Source organism: Condylostylus longicornis, unplaced genomic scaffold (assembly GCF_029603195.1).
Source record: "Condylostylus longicornis isolate FDR11 unplaced genomic scaffold, ASM2960319v2 ptg000259l, whole genome shotgun sequence".
In the NCBI taxonomy this organism is placed as follows: Eukaryota; Metazoa; Arthropoda; class Insecta; order Diptera; family Dolichopodidae; genus Condylostylus; species Condylostylus longicornis.
In genome coordinates, this window is record NW_026578224.1 from 215,054 (window position 1) to 235,610 (window position 20,557).

The 20,557-nt window shown below is 32.6% G+C and overlaps 1 protein-coding gene across 1 annotated transcript in view; it reads right to left on the reverse strand.

Annotated features, from left to right (window-relative positions):
- LOC129616644 (putative mediator of RNA polymerase II transcription subunit 24) overlaps positions 1-19,997 on the reverse strand; it is a 68,964-nt gene extending 48,967 nt beyond the window's left edge. The window contains exon 1 of the mRNA XM_055532275.1: positions 19,793-19,997. The gene's annotated coding sequence lies outside the window, so the exon portion shown is untranslated. The remainder of the gene's footprint in view (positions 1-19,792) is intronic.
- Positions 19,998-20,557: the final 560 nt, after the last annotated feature.

A 20,557-nucleotide genomic window follows, 5' to 3' on the forward strand; every position in this document is an offset into this window, starting at 1 on the left:
GACACTTTTTAAATGCGAAGAACATTACAAAAAAAAAAAAAAATTTTTTTTCATGTACTCTTTTTATTTCAAGAATAGTTTCACTTTAAGTAGGTGGAATTTTTTTCTTTATTTTATTAAGTAAAGAGAAATTCTTTAACTATATAATAAAAGAATTTCTGTAAAATTCAACGGAGTTCACTTGAAAAATTTCGAAATGCAATAATATTGTTAAAAATATTTTTCGTTTGAATGTGTGTGTAAATGGTAGAATAATTGATATTTCAAAATTCGGGTCTCTTACCAAATGATAGTGACATAGATGACGTGTTATTCAAGCAGTCACAAATATTGTCACTATGGATTTTTGACGTTGCACAAAAATTGCCATATTGTTTGGCTCAAACACACTAACCAAACCTTTCAGAAATACAAAATTTTCACTATATAAAATTTAGCATCAATCCATGTGAAAGCTAAGTCATTAAAATTTGAAATTAAACACAAGTCACTTGTGCCACACAGGTCATTACTATAGAGACATTCAAATAAATTTTTACTGTCACACCATATGACAGTTAAGTCGTCCGATTTTTAAGCCTAAGGGCGTTAGTATCTCAGCATATAACAGTTAAGCCATCCGAATTGGAGTTTAAAATGACAGATCTCATAATTTTTATGACAATCAAGTAAGTTTCTGTGTAATTCAAGTGAGTTATTATGTAAATGTGAGTAAATTCTTTAAGTCACTGAATTCTGTCTTAACTTGCAAAATCTCAACATTTATTGTACATTCTATGTTTTTGGAAAGCGAAGCAAAAAATATTTTAGTATTTCTCAACTTAAATTAAGTTTTTCCTTCCCTCATTTGTGTGATTTTGTTTTTCCTTATGATTTTTTTTTTCTTTTATATTGTTTTAATATTCCACACTTTTTTGCACTTTTTTTCATTCTTGGCAGCATATTGTCTCATCACTGTATATTGTTATACATTTTATGTATACTGTAGTTACCCATACCATCTACATTTAAAACATTTTGTACCTACGTTCAATTTTATTTTTGCGCTGCTCTACATTATTATATTGTGTAGAGAGTGAGCAAATGTGATGGAAGTACATAGGTACACATATTATGTAAATGCAGAAATGTGTGTCGTATTAAAATGTTAAAGATTCTTAGAAAATTCTTTTATTTTAAATATTAAAATGAAAATAATAAAAATAAAATAAAATAAAAGTAAATTTCTTATTTAAAGTTTGTACTCTGATGAACTACTTTAAAACACTAACAATAAAAAAAAGAAAAAAATAAAAAACACAACATCGCAGTTGTAATAAAAGCAATAATAATAATGATGATAGCAGAGGCAACAGCAACAGCAGGAACAGATTTATAAATTGAAAGAGTTGTGGGTGTATGACGTTTTTTTTTTTTTTTGGCTTGCTTAAAACTTTACGTATGTAAATTAGTTCGCGTTCTTGAAATTTTAATTTCTTTTTTTTTTTGTGTGTGTATTTTTGAGAACAAAAATAGAAGAAAAACATTGTAGTAAAAAAATAAAGAGTGAATATGTAAAAACAAAAAAAATTTAAATATAAAAATCAAATAAAGAAAAGGGAAAGAATTTCTATTACCTCTTCACTCTTCAGTATTATAAGAAAATACTCTGACTCTCTATCTCTCTCTCTCTCCTAGCCTCCTCTCAATTGTTTTTATATTATTATTTTCTGCTCGTGGATAATTTTTTTATATACTCTGCAGCTATGGATTATGGAATTGTAATAATATGCAACAGGAGTCGGTAAATTGTGGAAGCGACCCTTGGAATTATAGTAGAAATAAAAAAACTGACGTGAACTTGAAGACAATAATTCAAAAGAGAGTGAGCTTGACGAGAGTAATTCATATTTGATCGTGGAACAAATGAAAGAAAATATTAGTAAAGAAAATCAATGCCAAGGACACTTCATATTCAGACATTTCAGATTATAATGATAACACAAAAGCTTTATGCTTGACTTGCAAAGGGATTTGTAAGTAAATTCAAGGAGTTCAATTTGCGTCGACGACTCTGAACACAAAATTTAATATGGCAAATACAAATTTCATTTGTGTGTACGTGAGATTTGAGTATGCGGTCCGCATATAAGATGTTATTTTGAAAATATCCCGTCACCTGAATAAGGTTTTCGACCCCTGTTATACACAGATAATCGTATGTTATGTAGATTTGTAGTTTTATTTTTTTTGCCATGGTATTGTTCTACATTTTTTGTTTTTTAATTTTTCTGCTGTTTTTTCTTTATATCATTCTTAATTTCCAAAATGTTATGTTATGTTAAATTAATGTTTTTATTATTTGATCGTATGTACATACATTTACATACTTACATACACATATTATATAAAATCACATCTGGATGAATTTAATATTTAAATGAAACAAAATGAAATTTTCATTCTTCCCTGACATGAAATTTAACAAATTTTATATTTTTTGTAATATTTTGTTTTAAATTATATACAAATACAAATATGTATGTATGTACATATTGGTAGTGAAACCTTGTTTATGTATAAATATACAATATGTAGGAATAAGTTTAAATTTCTTGTCATATTTTTGATTTGTATTCTTTACATTAATAAATTTCAACATTTTGGATTTTAAAAATCTTAAAAACATGAAAGGATTAAGGAATTTGTAGTAGAGCAATAAAATTAAATTTGCTACTGATTTATTCAAAGATCAGGTTGATTCAAAATCTATTCCTTTAATTCAAATTAAGAATCTTATTTTAATTATAACAAAAATTTTGACCTATACAGGGTTCAAGTGTCCGGTCCAAGAGTTAAAGCTTTCTGGAGGTGATTCGTTAGAATTTTTTTATAAAAAAAATCGTATAAGTAGGAAAGACACGGAGGTCTGGTACGCCTAGCGTTTTTTTTGGTTAAAATAGGGGGTTTAAAAAAATTTCTAACCGACCAATATCCATATAGTTTTGAAGCTGCTGAAGTTTGAGTAAAGCTGTCTACGAAAACTTTTCGGGCAATTGATAAACCTAGATAACACTAGTCCAAAGATTGGTATTGGACTTACCATTTTCAAGTAATAGTTTCTCAAACACAAATTTTGAATTGAAAAACTGGAAGTTTCAGTTTTTCAAAAACCCGAATTATTTCAAAAAAGTCTGGAATTTTTGAAATGGCACGAGTTTCGTTTTACAGGTACAATGATAATTTATATATGAAAAATGAAACAACTTCTGACAGCTCTAATTCTCGGACTGAACCATTTAGTTTAGACAAATTGGAAAAAAAAATTACAAAAGATGGCAGAAAATCGGGTTAGTTTCAGTTACGAGATCAAATTTTTCTCAAATTTAGTGAATTTTATCGATATCAGTTGAGGGGAGTTGAGAATAGATTCCAATTTCAATAACCGTAATTTAATTTACGATATTAAGCTCTTCAGCATAACATTTAATCATCTCGCAATCCCAAGGATTATTTTCTTATTCGCTCTTCCTCATTTTCACATATAATTTGAATTATTATCGTATATAATTTTTGTTCCAATTTCAATAACCGTAATTTAATTTACGATATCAAGCTTTTCAGTATAAAATTTTAATTACCTTGCAATCGCAAGGATTATTTTCTTATTCTTAAGATATTATGAAATACTTTGATTTAAAAGAACGTATATTTGCGGAAAATTTCATTAATTTACCTATTTTAATCCTTAAAAATAATACACTCTTATATTTTGTATTTCCGACGAATTTCTCTTTAAATTCACTTATCTTAATTATATGACATAATTAAATTTTTAAGAACATCTTTTGTTTTCGTATTAAAATTCTTATCATACTCTCTCTCTATACACAAAAATATAATAATTATTTTGAGAACACCATCTGAAAATATTTTCTAATTTTGAATTAACCTAAATCTTAAATATAGAAAATTATTATTATCCTTTTAACATATTATGTTATATAGAAACAATTTCAATATTTTATCTAACTATATTTTTAATTGAATGAAAAAAAAAAAATTATATTTTATTTATTTTATTATTAAAGAGAACGTCACATTCGCTAGTGCTTTTATTCAATTTTCTGAAAAAAAAACAAGGAAAGAAAAATTCAATTCAATTCAGTTGAATTTTTCTTCAGCACGATTACATTGTATTATCCTTTATATTTATACAAAATATAGTTATGAAAATTACAAAAGAGAAGAACAGAGAATCCTTTCAAAAATAATATTAAGAAAAGAAACGAAATATTGTACATGACTTGAATTTTCTTTTGTTATTTTCTCTATGTATTTATATTTTATTATATCGTACATTGAAAAATTGAAAAAAAAAAAAAAGAAAAAAAAATATCCTTTTTCATAATATGTTAGACTTAAAGTTAAATTTCATTTTGCACATATAGAACAAAAAATACAAAAGGAATGCATTTTGTTTTAGAAAAAAAAAAGAAAAAATAGAGTTGACCGTGTCAACTCTGTGATATCCGTATGAATTTGTTATCCTATGTGCGAATAAATATGCCACAGCTGACTCCGGGAAAGACTATTACTTTAAGTTGTCGCATTACTATATTTATTCATGCAAAATTTTAAGACTGATGTTTTGATAGTAGATTAGATTGTGTGACTGCTACCAGTAATGGCTAAGCAATTTCAACGACTTTTATCAAACATATTGATCCTTTTAATATATTTACATGTACGAAATTTCAATATCACAACTTTTACAGTTTCTGAGATATAGTCAAATAAATTTTGAAGTTGTATTGCAGCTACCCGGTCTAGTACCCCGATCATATCCAAGTTAAATAAGGTACTGGCATTAACTATAAAAAATCATTTGTGAAAATTTGGTGAACTTAGCTCAATTAGTTTGTGAGTTAACGTTGGGACGGATAGACGGATGAACGGGTAGACAAAGTTATATCAACTCAAAATTCGACGGTGATCAAAACCATACACTTGAGTCTTTATCACAAAGCATTATTTCTTAGTGTTACAAACGGTAAGGCAAATTTAGTAAACCCTTCGAACATACGTTCGTGCGGGTATAAAAAGGTATTTGCACATTAACAAAGGTTAATGACATCAATAATTCTGTTGAACAAATATAAAATGTTAAAGAAACCAGGAGATTTAGCCAATTTTAAATTAAATTAGGTAATAATAATTTTAAACATTAACTGAATGTTGCACTTAACACAATTATTTAGAGTAGCGGAATGTGAATAGTGTGATAATGCTACATAAACAAAATAACCAGTTAAGATGCGTTTCCTGTCAGTGTCCGGACATTTTCCTCTCAGAACTCGGACTATTTCATTTTCCTAACACATAGCCAAACTGAAATGGCTTAATAGTTCTCCCATTTATTCTCTTGAGTAACAAAAAGTTTAACTCAAGGCTTTGACTGAAGGCTGAAGCCAAAACATACACGACGTGTTTATTAATTTTGCATGGTTATTTATTTACGAACTTATTTTTAGTGTCAAATATCAAATAAGGCAGTCTTTCGGTAAACAAGGGAAATCGAAAATTTTTTGTTGCATGCAGTTGTAAATAGATCGTAGCGTAAAAATGATATTGTTCAGATTTTCGGACATTGAGAAGAAACGTACTTTAACAGCAACTGAAGGTATAAGAAGTAACCCAGTTGTATTTCTCCATCAATTATAAAACGTTCCCAAAATATAATTTTTATTACGCTGCCCGCAAAAACTATTTCTTTCTCCCCCGATTTGAGGTAATTTAAATTCACATTTCATTGGTAACTTATGAAATTTAAAAAATTTATATTGGACACTGTTAAGTTAATTAGAGTTTCCACTAAACTTGCAGTCAAAATTAAATTTGTTAAACAAAAAAAGCAATTCTTGAAATTTTATGACATTGCAGTAGTTAAATAGTTTTCGCTCCTTCATTCCAGATTTTTACGACATTTTACAAATTTAATATAGAAGGGCGAATGGAGAATAAGTCGTATAATAACGATACTGTAATCCAGTTTTGCTTTTAAAGAAAATAAAATCAGCTATACATAGAATAGTCCAAAGCGCCCATGCAGTAGTCCAAAATCCTTTTTTATACAAACAGCCAGATATTATTAGATTTTTGATAATAAAGAAAGGACTCTGAAGGGGTATAAATGGAGGAATTTAAGTAAAATTTAAGTCATTGGAAAAATATCTATTTATATTACAAAAACCAAATCAACAATATCTAAAATAAAAAAAAAGAATGGAAAATTAAAGAAAATTCTTTTCTTTAAATTCTAAACCGCACTCAACCAGTTTTCCTTTAACAATATTGTTTTTGTTAAGTAACTTTGTAACAACAAAGCGAGCAACAAAGAATGAGTGGAATTTTTTTTTTTTTTTTTTTTTTTGTAAGCAAACATAACCACAAAAATGCATTCTTATGGTTTTTTTTTTTATTTTTCTACAATATGTTATAAATAGTATAAGAGGAGCGTATACTACACTGTACTCATCCCTTGTTTGCACTACCACAAAAAACATAAATGTAAAAATGTTACACAATCAGCAACAAAGAGAGAGGGGGAGAGTTTGTTTCTCAGCTTTCAAATATAACCACAACATAACAATTTTCATTTTATGCATTACTCCCATTTTATTAGTGTGGTTTTTTAGGTTATGTAATGAAATTTTTATCTTTTAGTTGTTGTTTTTTTTCCATCACACACCATATTGTATTTAACTAATGGTTACTTCTCGTCCTTTCTCCATATCTCTTGGTCTATATGTTCACATTATGTACATCATAAAATATGTGTTAAAACTAACTTGTATATTGCAACGCGACGATAACTTTAAAGAATGAAAATTGCAATAAGTGTAATGAAATTCTTCTTCTTCTTAGTCGGAAATTGTGTGCAACTATATTGTATTGTATTCGATTCCTTAAGGCGATATTAGTTTAATAATAAAAATTCTTCAAGAAAATATAACTATAACAGAAGTAGAAGAAACAAACAAAAATATTAGAAAATTTTTTAAAAATGAATACAAAAAAAAAAAAAAACAAAGGATATAGAATAAAGATTATTATCCTGGAATTTTATAAAAATAATTTTCATGGTTTATTTATAACAAAAAATGGCATAAAGTCTTATACATTTTAAACAATAAAATTTAATATTGTATTGGTAAGGGCTTTCAATAAATTCGATGAGAAATTTTGTTTTTTTAATTGAATTTCTAGTGCGAGAAGAGTTGGAAGATGTTGAAAATATTATTAAATAAATAAAAATTACAAAGTATTAAACTTTAAATTTTATTTCTTGCATTTATTATGATTATAGAGTTTTAAAAAGAATCCAAACTGTTGTGTTACTAGGACGTGTCACATATATCACACATTGCAATATAATATGTAGGTGAAAATGATGAATATTTACCGGAATTTTCTAAAGAGAAATAAATATTTTATTTGCAATTAAAGTTTTCTGTTGCTATTTAATGGAAAGTAATGAATAACCATAGCAGCAAACAAAATATTTAAAGCTCTTCTCTGCAACGCAATAAAAACGCTGACTTTAGCCATCTGAAAGAGACACAAAAAAATTAAACGCAATAAAGTGTTATTGGAATTTCAAGAGTGTCTGCTCAGGCGCCATTACATTAAATTGAATAAAAGAAGATGCTTGAAAAAGAAGCTTTTTATAAAAATTGGAAGCTAGATTAGTATCTATCTACTTACGAATGAAGAGAAGAGAGTTGTCATGATATAGACTATGTATTACATTTTAGCGCAGGAGTTATCAAGGTATTTCAATATTCTATTGTAATCATGATTAATGAATGCGGTAGAAAAACCGTTTTGAATGATTTATTCAAACTTAATTCAGGGCTAGTTTTTGGAATGCTGAATTATTCACTGACATACTTGCCGTCAGTAAGATCGATCTCATAGCAGGTTATGCAAACATTTTAAAAAAATGAGGTTTAATAAATACATAATGGATACCAAGAATGTTTTCAGGTCAAACCTTAGAAAATGTGAACCAGAGCTCGTAATTTTAATCAACAAGAAGTTGTTGATGTTTCAATGGTACACCTGGATGGTTTAAATCAGGTCTCATATTACTTTTGTCAGAATGTTTAGCCAAATTAATGCAAATTCATAGAATTTCCTTTATACTTGAGAAAATATTGTTTAAATACCATTTAACAACTGAACCCCATTATACCACTAAATTGACCATCAACACTTACATGAACAACACTAATAATTTTATGAATTTATGTCTTCCAAAAAAATTAATTCAAATAATAAAATTAAAATAGTTAAAATTTACAACAGCTAAATTATAATTAAATTTTCCAGTAAATTATTTTTTATCACTGCAATAATACATACATACACATATAAATTAAGGTGTTATTAAATATCGAATCACTTTATTTTCATACAAAAACCATAAACAAGCATAAGCAGAACGGCTACTGAGAATTTTTATATGTCGAACATTATAGAAATCGCAAATAATAAAATCTTTTGATGAAATGATCTATTAAAATTAAAAATAAAATTAAAATAAGAATAAAAATTTCAAAACTATTTTAATACATTAAAGATTAAAAGGTGCTTAAAAACACTTTATAGCACGCGAGAAACACAACATAAAATAGTTTAATGAGTAAATTTATAAAAGTTTGTCGAGACATTTTAAGACAGCAAAATACATTAAAAATAGACAATATTTTTGTTAAAATAATCGAAGCGAAGCACCCTGCAGTGGAGAACATTTTGGATTAGTAAGGAATTTTTTGTTTTACCCTTGGTTCTTATTTTTGTTTATTATGCAATTTTTGTCTTATAGAATTTATTAAGACTTCACATTTTAAATTTTTTGTTTTTAATTATTTGGCAGTCGTGACAACAACAAACATTCAATAAAAGAATAAATCTCCAACAATCAGATTTAGCTTAAAGTGAATGAAACATGTGCCGAATGATGCATAAATGTTTTTGATGTCGATTTTCGTCATTCCAGAGTTGATTTAGCAAATATTTGAAATAATAAATAATTATTTCTCAGATCATTGACAATAATCAAAATAATTTGATTAAATTAGATTACGTGGAATGACAATCCCACTCTATTGAGATGTGTCTATTAATACCGTGCCCGTCTTCTCCGGTCCCCCATCGGGTTAGAAGTACTTCCACGAAAAATATGCTTCTGATAAATTCGAGAATCTTATGTAGATCGATTTCTTGTAATTCTTTTGTGTCGACGATGTAACCACACAGAAACTCCCTTCTTCTGTGGATTACCACCCTCCTTCCAGACCAAAACTCCTCATATGACCCTAACGTATTGCAGTTTTAATCTGATGATTTATTGAATCAGGTGTATTATGCTATTCTACAAAAGCCTTTTTTATTCAATACATCGTTACTGTATTATTTAGGATATCATGCCCTCAGGATTAGATTAGGTTTTACGATTAGAGCTCTGTGCATCTCAGAAAGTTCATTGAGACAGTTTTAGTATTTTGGAATTTTACTAAAATTTCCTTCTATTACAATTTTTACGCCATATTTTGTGACAATATATTCCACCATGCTTGTACGTACAACACAGCAGCCATCTAGAAAAAAAAACTAAGATAATCTCTTCCAAATCTAATGCTAAATCTGTTTTACCAAAATATTTTACATTAGATGACATAAAAATGTTCAAATGCGTGATTTTTCTCTTTTTGTTTTCATATCTGTGATTTTGGGTGATAGAAATCAAAAAATAAAAAATAAAATGAAAAAAAAAGATGAGTCGGAAAACTGAAAATTCCTTTCTTATGTTTTATTTAAAATAAACACAGAATGATAAAATATGCGACACTTTTCAAAAGATAAAAAATTAAAATTTGTTTTCGTTTGCAGAATAAGAGCCTGTTGCTTATTTTTTCACTCTAAATATTTCGCTCAATCTTTACATGGTAGCGATATTTGTCGCTGAAATGGATTAAATAGAAGATGGCTTTGGTAAATTATATTGAAAATTATATATTCCTGATATTCGAATATCACCCTAAGACAAATTTTTGGTTAGAAGAGTTCGACCACTGTCTCCTAAGTTTATTTGATTTGGTATTTTACTTGAAAACGGCCTTATTTCCTCACTTAAAAATTGTTTAATGACTCTAAATTTTTCAATAAGAATTTTTAAATTTTTCATGTTAAAGTAGGTAGACATGTGAGCTCCAAAGAACAACCAACCACAGGTCTAACCTATATAGTTTATCATAAAAATAGTTCGCTTTTGTTTTTATTTCTCTTAGATTATAATACATCACAATAAAATAATATTGTTTTAGTTTTTTTCTTTGCTTTATTTAGCTTTTCAAAAATTTTTACAAATGAAATATCCAAATAATCCCCGCCAGTAAAATAGATAAATTTTCCGTTTTTCATTTGAACATCTGCGCTAAACCGGGTGTATGTTTATCTCTCTACGTTAGTATATCAATTTTTAGTATATAAACATGTATATATATTCATATTATTATGTATATGCATTTATTGAGCAATAAAACACAATTTAAAATAGCAAGCAAAAGTACGTTGTCGTGATACTTACATCTTTTGTTAATGTTTTTGTTTTGATTTTAATATTTATTCGCATAAATCTCTAATCTGCAACTCAGAATGAAGATAAAAGAAAAAATTTACATTTAGAATATTTACATAGATTTGTACATATTTGTATTTATATTATAATGCATTTTGTATTACAAAAAAGCGCATTAAATTTCAACAAAAACGAAAATATCAATTTGACTATGGTAGAAAAAAAATCTTATATAATCTGAGTATTTAAAGCTGGTCGATTCGACTATGAGATCTTGGAGTAAATATGCAAAGTTTATTTGCAAGTGTGAAAAATATGATCTAGGACATTTTTTAATAAGACAATTTTATTAAAGTTATAAGCAGAATGAAATTAGAAAATTACGGCGGAAAATATTCATCCGGCTCTACGAGAATTTTATGTAGGCTCAATAAAATTTGACTCTGATACACAGAAGTCCAGTCCTTATCTTTTTCTCGGCCAGTAAGACAACGAACAAATTTTGTGAAGGTCCGTGCTGCAGTTATTTATTGCAGAATTCTGTCTTATCTACAGAATCTCAGTTGTTGAATATTTTGCCGCCTTTATAGGGCATCTTAAAATAACAGCAAAGAAGTTTAACTATTAAAAATGGATTCGTCACATCAACTTGACAAGAATACCCACTTCCTCATTTTCGTGTATACGGTTTAAGGAATGCGAACAGACTTGTAGATAGTTAAATTTTTTCTTTTACCGAGCTCAAGCTCAAGGATTGCGACCATATATAACTACACATCGTCGACTTTACAACAATCTTCACAAATGGATGGACCAATCCACTACATAATATAAAACATAATATAAAAACTATATAAAAGAACATTAAAACAATATTATGTAAACCTTTTCTTCACAGTAGAGATATCTTGATGTTAACCGAACAATTCTAACACATTCATGCACATTTTCTATATAGATTTTGGATAGATTTATTATTTTAAGTTTTATACATGAAACACCATATACTTAGTATTCAATAATTATATTATCTATATAGTAATTGTAAACGCACCGCTCTTCGCGTTTAATCCCGACAACAATAAACAAATAAATAAAAAAAAATAAAGTATAAATATAGTAATAAATAATAAAAAATTTTGACAGATTTATGTTGGCAAAATGACTTGGAAATGCAAAGTTTAACAATTATTTTTGTTATTGCAAAACAACAAAACTAATATAAAGTGCAAAACGTTTAAAAAAATCACTGTTAAAACAAAATTATAAAACGAAAAGAGAGAGACACAAAAAACAGACATCGGCAACAATAGAAAAACAATAAGAATAAAAATGGCAAGAGTAGCGTATTTGACGAATGATACGCAAAGAAAAAAAAAATGAAGAGAGAAAAAATGGAAATGAAATGGCGCGGATGGCAGCAGTATCAAGAGATAAGATTAACATAAAAAGCAGAACCGAATAAATATGCAAACAAAATATTTTCTATATGGATGCTTGAATCTGTACAAGTAACGGAGGGAATAATTTAAAAACATTAAAAGGTTTTTTTTCGTGCTCGAAGCGCTTCCTCTGCACAAAATAAAAACTATTATGAAATCTATGTACTTATGTGCTAAAACTACAAAATGAAAACAAAACACTTTACTATTTTTGATTTTATTTTCTATAATTTTAATATTAAATGGAAAGTTTTTCGGTTATATGGTGCATTTGAATATAAATTCAATTTGACTTGACAATACTATAGGATTAAATTATTTGTTATCAAAATGATATATTATAGCAGTAAAATATAAATTAGAAAGCATTATGATATGAAGTATTTGTGATTTCAATCTTCAAAGGTTTCAATAAAATTTTTGGAAATAAATAATTTATTAGAAGTCCAAAATCTAATTCAATTTATTTGAAATTCAATAATCGTATAACAGAGACGCTGTTGGCTGTAATAAGAACTAGAATCCTTTCAATCAACGATAACACCAAGAAGAAGAGAGATTATATTATAATGAGATTATAGATGGTGAAAACCAAACCAGATACTTGGTGCAGTAATAAAAAGCGAATTTCTTTCGGTATTTAAAATTCCGAATCACAAAAGACTTAAAAATCTTTTTCGCATTTAATGCCTATATTTGGCAAATATTGCATAATCAAACTGTCAATGGCTGTAGGAGTATCCAGAATGACAGAATCCTACATATACTGGCAGATAAGTACACACATAATTTCACGTGTTCAATAAAATAGAAAATTCTTGTTTACAAAATTATTTCCTTTTAGCCAAGTCACAAACCCTTCTGAGAGCTGATAGAGGAAGACATTAAAAATTAAAGCAATCAAGTAGAGAGCTATTGGTGACTTCAATTTACAATATACTGACAATACTCGTATTATTTAATTGCATATTCCATACCAGTTTTATATTTGCTCAATAGAAGCAATACTAATATTATCTCTCAAAGACAAGTCGAAAACCATTCTGGTGGCGGATCGCTTTCTATATTTGGCCAATAATAGCAGAACATTTTAATTATCAAAATACATTATTGTACATATTTTGTTTACGTAAACCTCTATCTCTAGCATTTATTACGCCCTTATAAATTCTCTTAATAAATACTTTATAAAAATCGGAACTTTTGATTTCTTTTTTAATAAATTCAATTGCACGATTTTAATTTAAGCATATTTAATTTTTCACTCTCTTTATAATAATATATTTATTCTCTCTATTGTATTGTATCATTGTACCTGTTATTTTCTATTATTATTGTGTCGCGCCTCAGACACTCTTAAACTTTCATCTTAAATTTTTGAATATAAAATGTAAAAATATTTTCAATTATTGCGTATTTTATAAGGAAACTTTTATAATGATGGTGATCATCACTATTTTAAATTCATGGTATTGATGAAAAAAAAATAATTTCAATAAATATAAAAAATAATAGTGAAAATAAAAATAGATCCTTTTGATATTTATCTCATATTTTTATTTTTATTTTATATTTTTTTAATATTGTCTTCTTCTTAAGTTTCCAAGGGAGGATTTATTACATAAAAATAATAATTTATCACGCGCCGCATTATAATTTTTATTTTTGTATTTTTATATCGAAAAAGCAATGTCTTTTTTTACACTTTCATATTATTACGAGTGTTATAAGAAGTGTGAATAACTAAAAATTTTCTTATATTTAAAAAAAAAAATCCCAAGTCGATTGGATTTTATAATAGATATATATATATATATTATGTACATACATAGTTGTATACAAAATATAATATACATATAGTTTTTGAGAGTCTTGTAAATATAAGAAGAAAATAAAATCAACAAGGGAATTTTCATATTCAATGTTATTCCGAAAATAAAATACTATTATAGGACTTGACGGGGAACAAGACTAGATGTGGCTGCATGAAGATGAAGATTTTAAAACAAAAATTTAATATTCAATATAAACAATTTCATTTGGCCCTTAGAAGTAAAAGTGTGTGCAATATTTTGGATTTTTATTCGCATTCCAGTAAATCACTATTCATTGAACAGTGAATATTTCAATTTGAACTTTAAACCCGCCCATGTATTATATACATAAGTAGTTTTCCAGTTCACCTAATAAAGATAGCTTGTACTAAGATTTACAAACATCTGTATTAAGATAAACCAACTTTCAGGTGCAGAAATTTCAACAAGGAATCCAACAATAACTTCAATATAACGATAATAAAAATATTTAAAATAATTTTATCATTCATTTGTAACAAATCAATCTCATCTACAGTACATAGCATTATTTTATCACCTTAACCCTGTCAAAGCAGCCACACTATAATATTAATCACATATAAATCAGCAAGATTAAAAAAGAAAGAGAAATAAAAATAACAAATATATTAAGCATTTCGCTTACTGAGATGGAGCCCAAAACCGCACTGTCACCTCCTAGTGGTGGGCTCCGGTAATGGCGGAGGATAAAGGGGTGATTGAAACGATCAAAGTTACGTTCGTGTCGTGGTCATGTCTCGCGGCGAGCCTCTTACTTTGTGAGTTTCAGCCCTATATCTATACGTCAGCTGACGACAGGCGTCTCAAGTCAAGGTGAAACAGCATATGGCAATGACTGCGTGGCTAAGGGGGAGCTTAGTCGTTAGTATGCGAACTCTGGATACCAGGGGCCCTCCAGTTTAAACGAGCCTTCCCATGGTATCCCGGGCTCTGCCCATGGGTGATTTTACATTCCCGCGCTATTCGTGGGACCAAAAATGGAGAAAAATTTAAACAATAACAACAGTGACAACAACAACAACAATACTAAGGACAACATACAACCACTTAGTGCTCAAGGGTCTTCGGAACCAGAGCTTCTCTTGACTGATGCAGAGGAGGAACTCCTTCTCACGCCAGTGGAGGAAAAGGCGGCGCCTCCGATGGAGACGGTTAATCACGATCCTCTTGGACCTATTATCCAAAAAACTGAGGAGGACCTGAAAAGGTTGCACATCAGGGGAAAAAAACAATATTTCTCTGGTGCATCCAAGCGGCGTATCGCGGCTTATATCAGGGATGGCATGTCCCCAGAGGAAGCTCGCAGATATGAGAAGGAAAGGCTGGAAAAGCTGAAGGCCTGCGGATCGGGTGTTGTGTCCGACCATCCCCAGAAGAGGGAAAGGTCGGAAAGCAACACCCCTGATGCAGGGCCCTCAAAAAAGAAGTCGATGAAGGGCAATGTTGAGGAAAATGTCCCTGGGAACATTCCTCAACAAAACCTGAAAATGACTTCTTATCGGGATGCAGTGGCACAGGTCAAGGTGGCCATCACTCATAGACTGCATCCAGAGGGAAGGCTATCCGAAGTTCAGATGGGGAAAATCAAAGCAGCCATCATGGATGAAATGGACAAAGTTGTGGACTCTCATCCACAATTCACTGCAGCGTTGCAAAGGGACGGATGGATACATAACATGCAACAATCAAAACACCAGGGAGTGGATAACCAGTGTCTGCAGGAAGATAAAGCCTTGAGACGGTTGCGACGTCGTGGTACTGGATGGCGACGACTTGCCCAAACAACATACCAAAGATCCATACATAACATCTGCGTCAACTACGTACCAAAGGACGAGACAACCGTCAGTCTCTTCAGCGACAAATTTCTAAGTAGGATAGGGAAGCAAAATCCCGGCCTCAAGATAAATTCCTGGAGAGTGCTGAGGATGGATAAGGAAAAGGACGGAGGCTGCTCCATCACCTTTTCCGTGGATGATTTCGGATTGGAAGATGTACGGAAAGCGGAGTTCCGACTTTTCCTGAATTTCTTCCGTGTTACCGTTCGGGTTAAAGGAAGAAAATCCTCTCAAGGTGCTGGCGGCAGGGCAGGACAAAATAAAAAACCAAAGCCCACCGCGACAAAGGCGAGCACTTCAGGCCAAACAAAAGAGCCAAAACTCATTGGAAAGTCTGAAGTCGCTCCGAAAATGGCGGCAAGGGAAACGGAAGAACCATCGACCAGCACGCCAAATACAAGCGTCCCGGGGGAACCAAAAGGGCTCAAGCCCATTGGGAAGCCTGGAACTGCTTCGGTATTTGCTGTTGGAGGGGCTGGCGTGGCACCTGGGACGGCAAAAGAGGCTGTGGCAGGGCAGGCGCCCACCAAGATGTGTAAAAAGGCGGCAATGAGCGGTAAGGCTCGTGTAAAGCCTTTCTCTAAAGGGCCAAAGCCCATAGACAAGAGCCGGAGGAAATGATATGGCTGTGAGGTGCATCTAAATAAATCTACAGCATGCTAGGGCATCTACTGATGTTCTAGCTCATAGATTTATGAAGGATCACCTCGATATCGCCCTTATCCGAGAGCCCTACATAGTGAAGGACCAGATTAAAGGCCTAACAGGTGAGCTATTGTATGATAATACAATTGGGGGCAAGCCTAGGGCTTGCATTTTGTTTAGTAAAAGGCTAACGTATGTTCCCATTCCAGATTACTGTTCTAAGGATCAAGTAGCTGCGTTGGTGAAGGTGAAGTCCTGCGGGGGCTGGACAGAGTTCATTGTGTGCTCATCCTACCTCCCGAGGGACTGTGCCCACCCGGACGAGCAACTGAAAGATCTAGTGGACTTTTGTGGAAGGAGGAACTTCCAACTTATAATAGGAAGTGATGCCAATGCCCACCACACCGTCTGGGGAAGATTTGATATCATGGTCTCCGGGGGCCTGGCAGAAGAAATGTATCGAGTACCCTAATCCACAGATTGGTTCTGACGGCAATTATTACTAATGCCTACCATGGGAGCTGCCGCGCTAAGCCGAGGCGGAGCAATAGGAAGTGCCCGTGGTGGAATGAAGAGCTTTCAAGGCTTAGACTAAAGACCAGAAAGCTATTCAACAAGGCCAAGGCATCGGGTTAGTGGGAAGAGTATAAAGACTCACTCACGAAATACAATAAAGGAATTAGGAAAGCGAAGAGAATTTCGTGGAGGGCTTTCTGCAAGGGCATTGATGAACTCTCCAGCAGTGCGCGTCTTTACAGGGTGCTTTCCAAAAAGTATGCTAGCGGGTTGGGCCTAATGGAACGTCCTGATGGCTCCATGACTGAGAACGGAAAGCAGACGTTGGAGCTTATGGCGTCAATGCACTTTCCTGACTCGGAGATTCTTCGGAATCACTCAAATGCGATCATTGAACCGAGGGCATCCTGGCCCAGGAGGGATGACTGACAACGATCCCGTCTAGTCTTCACGATGGGCGGGATTAGATGGACTGTTTTCACTTTCGTGCCCTTCAAATCTCCAGGTGATGACGGGATATATCCTGCATTTTTGCAGAGGGGTTTCCAACATATCGCTAGAGCACTGTTGCAAAAGGATGTCCGAAGGGCGGGGTTCTTTCGCCCCTCCTGTGGTCCATTGTAGTGGATGATGTAATCGCTTTTCTCAGGGGCTCCGGGGTACTTTGTCTGGGGATACGCCGACGATGTGGCCTTCGTCGTGCGGGGAAAATTTGAAAGCACTATTTCTGATCTTCTACAGTAAAATTTACGTGTTGTGGAAAGGTGGTGCAAAGGCGTTGAGTTAAATATAAATCCAAGCAAGAGCACTTAAGTCGCCTTCACCAGACGCAGAAGCAGGGACAGATTAACGAGCCCAATTCTGTTTGGTGAACGTATTAGTTACTCGAGGGAGGTGAAGTATCTGGGGGTAACCCTGGATGATCGTCTCTCTTGGAATACCCATATAGATTGAGTTATCGGGAGAGCTACGGCGGCCTTGTGGACGTGCAGGAGCTTCATCGGGGGGACCTGGGCAATTAGTCCCAGAATAGCACTGTGGCTATATACGGCCCTTGCTAGGCCCATCGTCAGCTATGTATGCTGCCGATTGTATGCTGCCGTAAAGCTCAGCAGGCGGGTGTGCGGACCAAGCTGGAAAAGCTACAGAGGCTGGCCTGCCTGGAACTGACCGGGGCAATGCGGACGGCTCCCACCGCTGCATTGGAGGTGATGATCGGATTGCCGCCACTGTACCTCCATATATTGAAGGAAGCTCGGCTAGTGACTTACCGACCTCTCTCTGGCGAGGACGGGGCAAGGCTAAAGTTGGCCTACAGAATTCATAGAGACTTCATTGGGAGCGATCCGATTCTAAGAATAACCATGTCGGATACCTGTCTGCCGCAGTACAACCTCGACCACAGCTACAGGGTTCTGTTTCCCGATCGATGGACGTGGGATCGGGGTGGTCCGGTACTTAGGTCGGGTTCGAGCGTGTGGTATGCGGACGGGTCCAAAACGGAGTCGGGTGTGGGTTCGGGCGTATACGGTGTCCGCCCGGACACGCGTGTATATGCAACCCTTGACCAGTATTGCACAGTGTTCCAGGCCGAAATACATGCAATAGAGATCTGCCTGAGAATCAATTTGGAGAGGGGGTATAGAAACCGCACCATCTATGTATTCTCAGAGAGCAGGACTGCACTGCTGGCGCTTCGTTCAGCTCAAGTTACATCCAAGCTGATCTGGAGCTGCCTTGTTGCACTTATGTAATTGGCATCGGAGAACAGAGTGACGCTCATTTGGGTGCCGGGCCATAGTGGCCATGCGGGCAACGAAGTTGCCGATGAGCTGGCGCGGTGGGGATCTGGGGCTGACTTTGTGCAGCTGCTGCCTTTTTGCGGTCTGCTTTCTTCCGCCGTGGGAGCCAGGCTTGCCTGCCTGTTCGCGGCGGAATGCGCCCGTCACTGGCGGGACACGAAAGGGTACCGTCATGCGAAAGTGTTTCTTTCCGAAAGTGAGCCGGGTTCGCACTATTGCGAATTTCTTCACGGGGCACTGCCCAGTGAATTACCACCTGCATAGGCTGGGGAAGTCGGGCTCCCCCCTGTGCAGATTTTGTGGGGGTGGCGATGAGACCGCCGTGCACATTCTCTGTGACTGTCCGGCACTGGCTGTTCGGCGCCGCAATCGTCTTGGACATGGATCCCTAAGTGTTCGGGAACTGTTGTCCAACTCCCTTAGGGATATCTCCGGCTTTGTGATTGGGACGGGGATATTATAGACGAAAGAGTTGGGGGGCTAGAATAAGTCAAAAATGGCTGCGGTGGCTTGGGGGGTTACTCCTGTCCCACTCGGTTTCCTTAGAATCTACGAATCTATCTACTGAGGTGGAGTCCCCGGATTACCGGCAAAGCATTCTAACATCTTACTGGATCAGATAAAAATAGGCAACTCGTTAGAAAGTAGTTATTTCTAGGTGAGAAAAGGCATTGATCTAAAAAATCTTAAGCTGTTTTATAAGTAATTTGGATAGTGAGCTTTTATTATCTTTACCAAGAAAACCCAAGGGTTGAAAATCAAGATATGTCAAAATCTCATATTATCAAATATAAAGAGAAACGTGATCAGTTGTTCCCTGCAAATTGTAGACATTACTGAATTAATGCCACCAAAATTTCAGTTCGCAGAGTCCAATTTACCCATAATTTGGTAACCATATACGTGAAAATATGGAATTAACATAATTTTACAGGAAAACTCCTGAAGTCGACAAGAAATTATTTGTGGTTCATAACGAACACAGTTCAGCATAAATTTTCTTAATTATTGGACCATAACTTGATCATCTCATATATGGGAAAATATGATTAATTAAAAAGTTAATTACCTTAATACAGAGTTTTTGGAGATTCTCTCAGAGATTTCTATATGAAATAGCAAGTCTTATACTTTTCCTTTTCGTTTATATTTTCTCATTCTTCAGTACGGGATGCAACGCGTAGTGTGATAATATGAGTATTTTTCACTCTCTAGTAGCAAAATCTTTTATTTTAATTTCGAAACTTCGTACTTATGAACGAATCATAAAAAAGGTATCTGCAAGAAAATAAGAGAAAATGATTTTTTTTAATTAATTATACAAAAGGCGATGATAATTTTAAAATAATTTTAAAATAATAAAAAAAATAAAATTTATATTTTTCATAATTTTCCATTGAAATTAAATTGAAACCTCAACAAAAACAAATATCATTTAACATAGAAAATTCTATATAAAAGTAAAAGCACCTACATGTAAACAAATTTACATATATGTATATACATATACATATACATATGTAGGTAACAAAAGTACATAATATTCAATTTTATTGTTGGGAAATGTTATAAAGGAAGATTATCATAAAATCAAAACAATATTGCTTTTAAATTACAAAATAAAAGGATAATAAAAGAAAATGGACCCTGATTTTTTTTGTTTTTTCTTTTACTCTCTCCTGTATTTCATAAACAATTTTCATATTTGCGTATGTATGTATATAACATATATGAAATAAGGATAAAAATATTAAAAAATTTTTATTTTATTACCACATAATATAAAAAATATTTTTAGTATGTCCACAAAATCATTTTGTTTATAGAATTTTTG